The sequence below is a fragment of the Carassius gibelio genome, chromosome A21 (assembly GCF_023724105.1).
Source record: "Carassius gibelio isolate Cgi1373 ecotype wild population from Czech Republic chromosome A21, carGib1.2-hapl.c, whole genome shotgun sequence".
NCBI classification, from domain to species: Eukaryota; Metazoa; Chordata; class Actinopteri; order Cypriniformes; family Cyprinidae; genus Carassius; species Carassius gibelio.
Window position 1 is genome coordinate 1,153,543 of NC_068391.1, and position 11,460 is coordinate 1,165,002.

General features: G+C 35.5%; 1 protein-coding gene and 1 long non-coding RNA gene across 2 annotated transcripts in view; one reads left to right on the plus strand and one right to left on the minus strand.

The window, feature by feature from the left end:
- Window positions 1–390: 390 nt before the first annotated feature.
- On the minus strand, window positions 391–2,671 carry LOC127941585 (uncharacterized). Its single transcript, XR_008149118.1, has 3 exons — window positions 2,542–2,671; window positions 815–980; window positions 391–655 (listed from the first exon to the last, which is right to left on the minus strand). It is a non-coding gene; the product is annotated as an uncharacterized LOC127941585 (long non-coding RNA).
- Window positions 2,672–3,571: 900 nt separating this feature from the next.
- LOC127941565 (alpha-adducin) overlaps window positions 3,572–11,460 on the plus strand; it is a 190,907-nt gene continuing 183,018 nt past the window's right edge. The window contains exon 1 of the mRNA XM_052536751.1: window positions 3,572–3,575. The gene's annotated coding sequence lies outside the window, so the exon portion shown is untranslated. The remainder of the gene's footprint in view (window positions 3,576–11,460) is intronic.

The following is an 11,460-nucleotide window of genomic DNA, read 5'->3' on the forward strand; positions in this document are numbered from 1 at the left end:
GAATCTCTTAAATGAATCACAATATACAGAAATACAGAAATGAAAATGCATGAAATATATATGATGCAGTGCAAACTCAAACTGATATTTTGTCAAAGAAAAACGAGTCTCTGTGTGATGCAGATGTGAAAATAATCTCATAAAGTGCTGCTCCAGATCAATAAAACGGTTCTCAGACACAGATCTGAGAAAGAAACGGTTCATTAGTCTGTTAGTTTGTGATCAGATGAGTCTGAAAACAGTTCTGGAGTCTGGAGACTGGAAGAAGATGAAGATGATGAAGAAGAAGATGATGATGATGATGATGGTGATGAAGAAGATGACGAAGATGATTATGATGACGATGATGACAATGATGAAGATGGTGATGGTGATGAAGATAAAGATGAAGATGATGATGATGAAGATGAAGATGATGAAGATGATGATGACAATGATGAAGATAAAGATGATGAATATGATGATGAAGATGAAGATGATGAAGATGATGATGACAATGATGAAGATGATGATGATGAAGAAAATGATGAAGATGAAGATGAAGATGAAGATGAAGATGAAGATGTTCAGGTCTTCAGCTGCTGGTGTCTCACTGATGCTGAACAGCTTTTAACATCAGAATGAAACTTTCCCTCCACTCCTGGATCATCTGACACTAGAAATATATATAAATCAGATTATCCTTATATACATTGTGTGAATGTATAACTTTATGTTCTTGATCAATAATACATGTCTATTAAACAATCACAGATCTGTTTCATTCATCTGCAGAAAGTCTGAAGAATCTGTCTGAATGTGAACAAACACTTACACCATGGTCTTTTTCTGTCAATACTGTGCCATCTATCAAATTTCTGTCTGCTTTTCTCTTGAGATCCAGTGGTTTGTGTTTCATTTCTGTCCTCCATTTTTCTCATCTGTGGTTTCTGATGGCAGTTTCTGTATGTGTTTTTTCCTTTCTATACTCAATTTCGACTCTGTTAAATCATAATTTTAATTACAAGGCAAGGCAAGGCAAGTTTATTTATATAGCACATTTCGTACACAATGGAAATTCAAAGTGCTTTACATCAAAGAAAGTAAAATAATCATGAAGAAAAATAACAAAAATAAAACAAGCAATTTTAAACTTAGAAAATGATTTTATATTAAAAAAAAAACATTGAAAATATAGTGCTATCAGTTCGGACATAGCACAGGGCTCATTCAATAAATGCACAACTAAACAGATGAGTTTTGAGTCTAGATTAAATATGACTAGTGTTTTAGCACATCTGATGTCTTCTGGAAGCTGATTCCAGCTGCGGGCAGCATAGAAACTAAAGGAGGACTCCCCTTGTTTTGGTTCTTTCTCATTATTTGACTCAGTGGAAGCATATACAGGCTAAACAAGAGCGGTGCTAGGATCGAGCCTTGTGGGACTCCGCATGTCATGGACGTCCACTTAGACTTATGCTCTCCTAGACTCACATAATAGCCTCTCCCTTCTAAGTATGATCTGAACCATTTGAGTACCATCCCAGAAAGCCTGACCCAGTTTTCCAGTGTCTCTAGTAGTATGTTATGATCGACAGTGTCAAACGCAGCACTGAGATCTAGCAATACCAGCACTCATATTTTACCAGAGTCACAATTTAAGCGAATTTCATTTATTATCTTAATGAGTGCTGTCTCTGTGCTGTGATGCGGTCGAAAACCAGATTGAAAATTATCCATTTGAGTTTAAGTATTTGTCCATCTGATTAAAAACTACCTTTTCTATAATTTTGCCTATAAAAGGAAGATTAGATATTGGTCTGAAATTGCTTAAAATTGTGTTTTCAAGATTGGTCTTTTTCAGGAGGGGCTTAACAACTGCAGGTTTTAGGGAGTTTGGAAATGTCCCAGAAAGAAGTGAGGCATTCACCACTTCTAAAAGATCTGCTTCTAAGCAGTTAAGCACACTTTTGAAAAGTTTAATTACAGTCATCTAAGTCAGCGTTTCCCAATTCCAATCCTTGTCCGCCCCGCTCTACACATTTCATAAGTATCTGTTATAACGTCGTCTCATGTCATTCAAAGAGCGTTAAAGAGTGTGAGACATGGATTTAAAAGACACTGCAGGCAGAATCCATTAACTAATGTTCAGAAGAAAACTTAAACAGACTTCCCCTGCTCAGGGAGTGTAGGGAGCAGTGAACACTGTGTAGGGATCATATCAATCAGAAAACAGTTCATGCTCGTCGCTCTGGGATTGTAGGACTGGGATTGGGAACCGCTCAGATTATATCAAGCACAACATCAGATCAGTTCCTGATGAGCAGCTGTCTGATCCCTGATTTCTATCTAATTTGAACAATAAAACAAGGATTATAATGACAATATATAACAATCTAACATTATATTATATTATTACAAACATTCAATAATTTGTCAGCTATTAAGCATTTCTGATAAAATTGCAAATAATTCACTCACCATATGAAAATAAAGCTGCTCAGTAAAGCAGGCTATAATAATAATAATAATAATAATAATAATAATAATAAAGTCCTGTACCTGTGAGAAGAGGAGGAATGCAGAATGATCCAGAATGTTTCTAAAACCGTGCAGAATCAAGATGAAGTCTTGAAGAGATAAAGGTCCAGAGTGAATCCTGCTCTGAGCTCCGTCTGCAAACTCACACGAGTCTCTGTACACTGTGGAGGGTGTGCTGCTGCTAGAAGAAGAGCACGAGTAGAGACATCAGACCGGTTCTGTCAGCTGTCTCTAAATCACACGCAAGCACACACACGCAAGCACGCAAACACACCATTTATGCTGCAGCACCTGGGGAGCAGTTCAGTATCTTGCTCAAGGGCTCCTCACTCATTGTGTTGTCAGCCCAAGACTTGAACCCACAACCTTAGGGTCAGGAGTCAAACTCTATAACCATTAGGCCAGGACTTCCCCAATTACTGCTGTATACTGCTTATTCATATCATTATAAGGCCTCAGTTTATTTTATTTTTTTGGGGGGTTCATAGGTTTGACGTTTAACCAAAAGTGAATGTAAGGCTACGGCAAGATGCAGATCTTGATTTTCTAGAATTTCTCTAGATTTTTAAAAACAGAAATAATGGGATTAATCATACTGCCACAGACGTCTATCTTCAGGTTCATACATCTACCAGTAGGATAACTAATAATAACAACTTTAGGATTTAAATAATAAATTAGGATTTAGCACAGTACTAAATACATACTTTATTAATACTTTGACGTAGCACAGGGCTTGTACTGATGGGGTCGTGGGGTGCGTAAAAAAGTTATTTAAAATAAAAATTTAAACTTTTATAAAAATAGAGATATTATCATTCATTCTAAATATGACGGCTACTGTGGCTAATTAACAGAAACAGACTCGACTGAATAAGCAGGCTATTTTCATAAGCGTTAAAAATAAATAAATAAAATAGAATTAGGTGTATTTATGTGTGAATAATTTTGAGTCCTGATAAATTAAAACAATATGATCAATGTATCACTTATTCTACAGTTAAAAGATCGATGCTTTTGAATTTAAATATATAACAAAGCATGCAAACAAACGGCCGCTTTTATCATCTTTGTTTTGTGATCGAGCATGTTCCAGTGACTTATTTCTTAGTTTTCTGATAACTTGTTGAAATGATGAGGTTGCATGACGTTGTTCTGAGAAGCGTGTAAAGGGCGTGTTTTAGTGACGTGCAGCGGTGCTTCAAGCTTCACTGTGGAAACCCTGCGCTATTCTGGCCTCGTGCTACTGGCCCGGGGCTATGAGCTCCACCCGGCCGCTTTAAGCCCTGGCTCGCACTGGCCCCACAGAGGAAATGCGGTCATGTTGTTGTAGGAGCTGGAGATGTGTGTTAGCCTATATGAAGAAACTGCAAAACAGAAAATAAAGAAACACTGAATTACAATTATATTACAAAAAGGTATTAAAGTAATGGCTAATTATGTGTTGCTTTACTAAAGAGTTCACAATAAACACAGTTACTGTGGTAAAAAGCATCGCACCGTGTTTATCCTGCAAATACCAAAGTAAAACTAAAGTTACGATGGGAAATATATGAAAACTAACTTTATAATGCTGGCGGAGTCCGACTGAATCATCTGAATGTCAAACAGGTTGAACAGGACAAACAGCGTTCTGTATCGATTTTGGAAAAAAAACAACTCATAATATTATTCATAAACAATCGACTATATGGAAAGCCTTAGTAACAGTTAATCTATAAGCTGTACTAGCATCTTTTTTCAAGTTACTTATTTTTTAGAAATTAGTCTCTTTTCCATTAACTACTAGTACCAATGCTATCTCACGACCAATTCGTACGTATTTTACGTATTTAACAGTTAGGTTTAGGGGAGGGGTTAGATGTAGGTCATTCATACAAATTCATACTAATTGTGCAACTCGTAAAATACGTACGATTTGGCAAAAATCTTATGAATTTGTACGAATAAGACACCTTGTAAAATATGTACGAATTGCTGTGAGATCGGGTTGCTAGTACTTATTTTTTTTTGTTGCTTATTCTTTAGGTGCTAGTGTCTTTTGTAAAGCTACTAGTACTTATTCATTAGATACTAGTGCCTATTTATTAGATAGTAGTGCTTACTTATTAGATACTAGTATTTATTCATTACATGGCAACTCAATTTGAAGCAGAAAGAACGAGGGCATGCATGGCACAACAAGTCTTTAGTAGCATTGAATGCACAGTTGCATGCTGTTCTTTACATTTATTTTCTAGAGGTACTTAGTAGATCTGTCAACAGAGCAACCACATAGTTTTTTTCAGCATGTCATGTGTGGGACACCCTATTACAGCCAGGCACACATAGGCCTACTCCTAAAAAATTATGATGTACTGTATACATAAAATGAAGCATATACTCCACCACACGAAAAAAAAAAATCCCCAAAATAACCACTAGATGTCATTGCTATAGCAACTATGCCATTTTGCATTATTTTTTTTTAAATACTTTATACCCAATGACAAGGCCAAAGAGATTTGTGATAAGTTTGCAGATTTGTGTTAACTTTAAAAACATAAAACTGATTAAAAACAAAAAGAGAAATCTAGAGAAATTTCTAAAATTCAGTTGTCTTTGATACAAGACTTGATTGCACATAGTATGGCCTTCACAACATGGATATTGAATTGTGTTTGTTAACATAAAGTGTTAATTATCTTTCGAGTTATAAAATAGTAATAGTAAAATACATATATTTAGCACATTTCATGAGTTCGCCTGGCCATCCAGTCTTGATAGATAATGGTAAACTAGAAATGGTTTGTTTTTCTTGTAGGGGTCTCAAACCTGAAGCTCAGCTGGACATTTGGACAGTGAAATGACTGCTGCTTTATACGCTGTTGTGATTGACAGGACTGAATAATTAGGCTCCTCCCATACGCGACCCAGTTCTCAAAAGTTGACAAATTATTCTAATGTCAAAACAAATTTGTGTATACACATATTGTAGGAATGAAACAAGTTATTCTTGTGCTCTCAACCACCAGCTACCAGGGTTACTACAGCCAATACATACACACACACACTATTTTTTTGATTAGTCAAAAAAGAAGAACTACAAAAACACATTTCAAAGCACTGAATGCAAATCAAAAAAAAAAAAAAAAGGAAACAAAGATCTAATAAATTATCACATTTTACTAAAAAGCTGTCATACGCAGTAACATAAACACACAATAGGACAGGAAATTACAGTTTTTTTACAATCACTTTGTTACTATTTTCAGAACCTTGATGTCATTTTTCACAACTCTAGACACAAAACTCACAACTAATGATCAAAATGCACATTTTTCAAAACTCTAACCCTTTTCTCAATTGCTTTGATACAATCCACATAAAACTTAGATCATTTGTTCATTCAACAAAAATCACCTGTTCAATATGACACAACTTAACATCAAAGTGCTACTCTTTCAAAAGACAATTCACACATTACATTCCAAATGAGTGTCTATTCATTTCATTACAATGATCTAACTATCAATTGATACAACTGCTCAAAATGATAAGTAACTGTTGCATTACTCTTAATGTATAGTTGTATGGAAACAGACAAACAATCTTCCATGTTTACTGTAAATCATGAATGTTTCGAGATAACAAGATTCATTGTCACCAATTAGAGCTGAGCATGAACGTGGCAGAGGACAAGGCCACCAGAGGTTAGTGTGGTGGGACGCAGAGCTCATATTGGACCATATAATGCAGCTCTCCTTGTCACCTTTCGTGAGGAGCTCGATCAGGTTTGTAGAGCTGAAGGTGTGACCTGTGTCATTGTGTGGGACACTGTCAGGTTCCATCATGCTCATGTGTGCAAGCATGGTTTCAGGCCCATGCACAGTTTACCACCCTGCATTTACCCCCATACTCTCCCTTCCTTAACCCGTACTGCAGTACTTTAACAGAGATGTATTTACTGTACATGTAGTACCATAATGAAACCTGTGTTTGTTCTACAATATTTAATGATTGTACGAACAATGACACAGTGAAACTATTGGTTGCTTGTGTGTGGGTGATCTATAATAGTGTTTCAATGGTATTTCACAGTAAATTTGTGTTTTGAGCCAATGATTGTGCAAGTGCAAGATTTCTTTAAAGATGTGAATGCGCAAGGCAATGTTTTGAACATTAGACAGCCTGTGTAACAAGTGATAACCGTTTTGAGTTTTGTGTCTAAAGTTTTGAAAAATGACATCAAGGTTCTGAAAATAGTAGCAAAGTGATTGTAAAAAAAAATGTAACCCTTACCAAAAATGCAGTTTCCTCAAAATGAAACTAGTGTGAATATATAGCTGAAATTCTGAAAATCCAACTACATCTACTCTCATTTTGTTTATATTCCTAACTGTATTGATGGCTCATGGGTACTGTCTGATGGTGATCCCATTGTGGCATGACAATGCAATCATGCTGTCGTTTTCACATTAATGCTATGCTCTGTTTCAGAATAAAAGAGGAACTGAGGCGTGTACGTGGTCATTTTTGTGTGCATGGCCTCAGAACACATTACAATAGAAAGACATTTCTAAGAAACCAGTCTATTCAAAAAGGACTGTCACAGTATGTAAAAAACTACTACACTATTAATAGTGTATAGTGTCATATTTTCTCTTTAATAAACATTAATACTCTGAGCTTTATAAAAATTGTTAGAACATAAACCCTACTAAGGAAACTAGTCCAAAGTGAAGAGGTGGGTGGGACATTTGGGAGGGACATTAAAAATAGCATTGTGTTCCGTTATACACTTAACATTTATTTAAGTATCAGGACACACCCTTCCAGAGACCAATGGTTTGAAGACATCTAAAAAAAAACAATAAAAAATAAAAACGTGTGAAAATCTATTAAACAAGTTGACTTCCTGTCACTGGAGCCAAAATTCTAAAATAAAATCGTATTCATCAGCAGATCCGCTGGTCCTACTGATTAAATTTTGACACAAATTTTACACAACTATTTCTCCTACCTACAACAGATTTAGTACAAACCCGATTCCAAAAAAGTTGGGACACTGTACAAATTGTAAGTAAAAAAGAAATGGAATAATTTACAATTCTCATAAACTTATATTTTATTCACAATAGAATATAGATAACATATCAAATGTTGAAAGTGAGACATTTTGAATGTCATGCCAAATATTGGCTCATTTTGGATTTCATGAGAGCTACACATTCCAAAAAAGTTGACAGGTAGCAATAAGAGGCCGGAAAAGTTAAATGTACATATAAGGAACAGCTGTAGGACCAATTTGCAACTTATTAGGTCAATTTGGAACATGATTGTGTATAAAAAGAACCTCTCAGAGTGGCAGTGTCTCTCAGAAGTCAAGATGGGCAGAGGATCACCAATTCCCCCAATGCTGCGGCGAAAAATAGTGAAGCAAAATCAGAAAAGAGTTTCTCAGAGAGAAATTGCAAGAGTTTGAAGTTATCATCATCTACAGTGCATAATATCATCCAAAGATTCAGAGAATCTGGAACAATCTCAATTCTGGTCAAGGCTGGAAAACCATACTGGATGCTCGTGATCTTCAGCTCTTAGACGTACTGCATCACATACAGGAATGATACTGTAATGGAAATCACAACACGGGCTCAGGAATACTTCCAGAAAACATTGTCAGTGAACACAATCCACCATGCCATTCGCCGTTACCAGCTAAAACTCTATAGGACAAAAAAGAAGCCATAACTAAACATGTTCCAGAAGCGCAGGCGTTTTCTCTGGGCCAAGGCTCATTTTAAATGGACTGTGGCAAAGTGGAAACTGTTCTGTGGTCAGACGAATCAAAATTTGAAGTTCTTTTTGTAAAACTGGGACGCCATGTCATCCGGACTAAAGAGGACAAGGACAACCCAAGTTGTTATCGTTGCTCAGTTCAGAAGCCTGCATCTCTGATGGTATGGGGTTGCATGAGTGTGTGTGGCATGGGCAGCTTACACATCTGGAAAGATGAACACCATCAATGCTGGAAGATAAATCCAAGTTCTAGAACAACATATGCTCCCATCCAGACCTCGTCTCTTTTAGGGAAGACCTTGCATTTTCCAACATCACAATGCCAGACCACATACTGCATCAATTACAACATCATGGCTGTGTAGAAGAAGGATCCGGGTCTGAAATGACCAGCCTGCAGTCCAGATCTTTCACCCATAGAAAACATTTGGTGCATCAGAAAGAGGAAGATGAGACAAAGAAGACCTAAGACAGTTGAGCAACTAGTAGCCTGTATTAGACAAGAATGGGACAACATTCCTGTTCCTAAACTTGAGCGACTTGTCTCCTCAGACCCCAGACGTTTTAAAAAGAAGAGGGGATGCCACACAGTTATTCTTGTCTATTTTCTGAATGCTTTTGGTTGTTCTCACACACTTTGCCTGATTTTATACAACATTCTACTCTAGTCTAGTCTATTGTTTTTTTTTTTTAGTTATTTTTCAGATTTATTTAGTAATAAAATCTAAATCAAACAAGAATTTTGAACCTGCTTTTATCCAATAATCAAATGTATGTGCTGGAAATGTATGCAAATTAGTACATATGTAATTAGACAACGTCACATTTGCATATTTCAACATAACATTTAAAAAACTTGTGTGCCGTTTTTAATGTAATCAATCAACTGGGGAAGTATGGTGATGTCTATTAGTGAATTTTTTATTGCTCAATTGTCTCAAATTAAAGATTAGTGTTTACTCAACATTGACTACAATTACAATTACATTTAATAAAATTAATAAAAGTAGTCTTTGTATTCATGAAATATTCATAGATAGCATAAATTATCATTCCTAGACATAAAAATCACATTGAATATCACAAAATTAATATTATTTTATTACTAGTCTCTGTGTGGTAATGTAACAAGTGTTTACAGATTTACATTTCAGTTTCACTGAAAACAAACCTTGATGTTCAGATTGAAATAAAACAATTAAATACTACAAACAGTGAAATATAAAATGGTTTTAATTGTGATGAGCTGAAAGGAAGTATCCGCTGCTGTTCTAAAACCTCCGCTGCTGGGTTAATTTCAGAGGTTTTAACTGACGCACAGAGCTAAAAGGGTGAAATGCCACTTTCCACTACAGTTTTAGCACAACTGTGGTATCATCTGCGGTGTTTAGACTCGAGAGTTATGAGGCAGCTAGGTGTATAACAGTGGACTCAGTACAGAGCCTTGTGGTGCACCAGTGCTCAGGGTCCAGAGTTTTTTTTTTTTTTTTACTTTGTGTCATTATTACTGATTATAAAAATTACATAAATGGAACAAAACAAAACAAAAAAACTATGAATGCATATCATCATATCTACTTATAATATATAATTGACTGAAGTTTCAGGAATCCACATATAAGAGCTGACCTTCATTTATTCTCTGTTCTTGATCTCTCTGATTCATCAGAATGATAGTTTACATCAACAGAAAGTGTTAAATAAAACAAGAAAGGTCTGGTTATCTTGAATGTTTTAATACAGATGGACTGATGCTGCAGATCAGGTTTACAGAGAGTTTACAGAGAAAACCCATGTAAATTAGTAATAAGAAAACTGAACTGTAAGTATATGTATCTATACAGATTGTGTAAATAGGCTACAGTTTGAGTCATTTCTGTTCAGCATTTTATACCTTCAAGTGTCATATAACATTTAGGGGTTTTCAGTTCAGTGGCTTGCTCAGTTGTGGTTAGAGAGTTAGAGAGAGCACTTCTTCACATCCTGATGGTGTAGTGAAATGAACACCCACAACCTTCGGGTTACAAGCCTGACTTTCTAAACATACTCTATTTCTAGATATTCTAAACCACTCTAAATATTTAACATGATACAATACTTTCACTCCGCAGCAATAACACAAAAAAAGTCACCGGGTGGAAACCAAAGTCCTTCAGTGTTTGTGAAATAGCTAACTGTGTGATCATTCACACTGAACAGGTTTGAACATGGTTCACATTGAAGGCTTCTCAGAACAACAGTGAACAGACAGTCCTACAGTGATCATATAACACACAAGACAATAACTGAATTAAATATAGATCTGTAAACTCCAAAGCCTTCGCACCTTTTGTATCTTTTTACAGTAACAGTTCTGCTAGTGCACACTTTATGATGTGCTCTTATATACTGAGAGATATTCTTGAGAAGAAAGGCTCTTTCTGTCTGTGAGTCACTGCATGTTGTCGTCTGTCTCCGATCAGTCTCCGCTCATCAACAATCACTGATGGGTTCTGCTGCTATCTTCATTTCATTTCCATGTGAATTCCCATGCACGTGACACCATGTTTAACACAGAGACAGTAGGGAAATAGTTTCCTTGCTTTGCTTTAGAATAAAAAAATGGCTTTAAATAGTTCTCAGATATTTAAGATGATCTCATTCTTTTACACTGGCCAAATAGAATTTCGATTATTTCAAATTAAATGTATGCAGTTTTGCTGTTAAGCTATTTTAGTGGAAACAGATAAACGCATACTTATTGCAGTGTATTGTCTGATTCGGTGCGTCACTGACAAAGTATTGTAAAAAGGAAACATGCACATCTTACCGTTTCCTCCTAGTTATGTCCTTCAGATATAGTGGAATTTATTGTAGTCTGTAGTTTAGTTTAAAGATTAATTATTGTGGATCTATAACACTCCTCGCTTTGATAAAATTAACATGTCACAGGAAAATAGTTTATTATTGTAAAAAAATTAACCATTAATTAAAATGTAAATAAAATTATGTTGTTTGTAAAATTATGTAATTTCAGTGTTAATCTCTTTTAATGCGAGAGGAATATTTAATGTAAATGTTTATATTGACATGAAGACAGTGTGTAAAATCGTTGTTTACTTCATTAGTTTTCTCACTCCATGAGAAAGAGTTTGTACGCATGGTTTATAATGTCTGTACGGT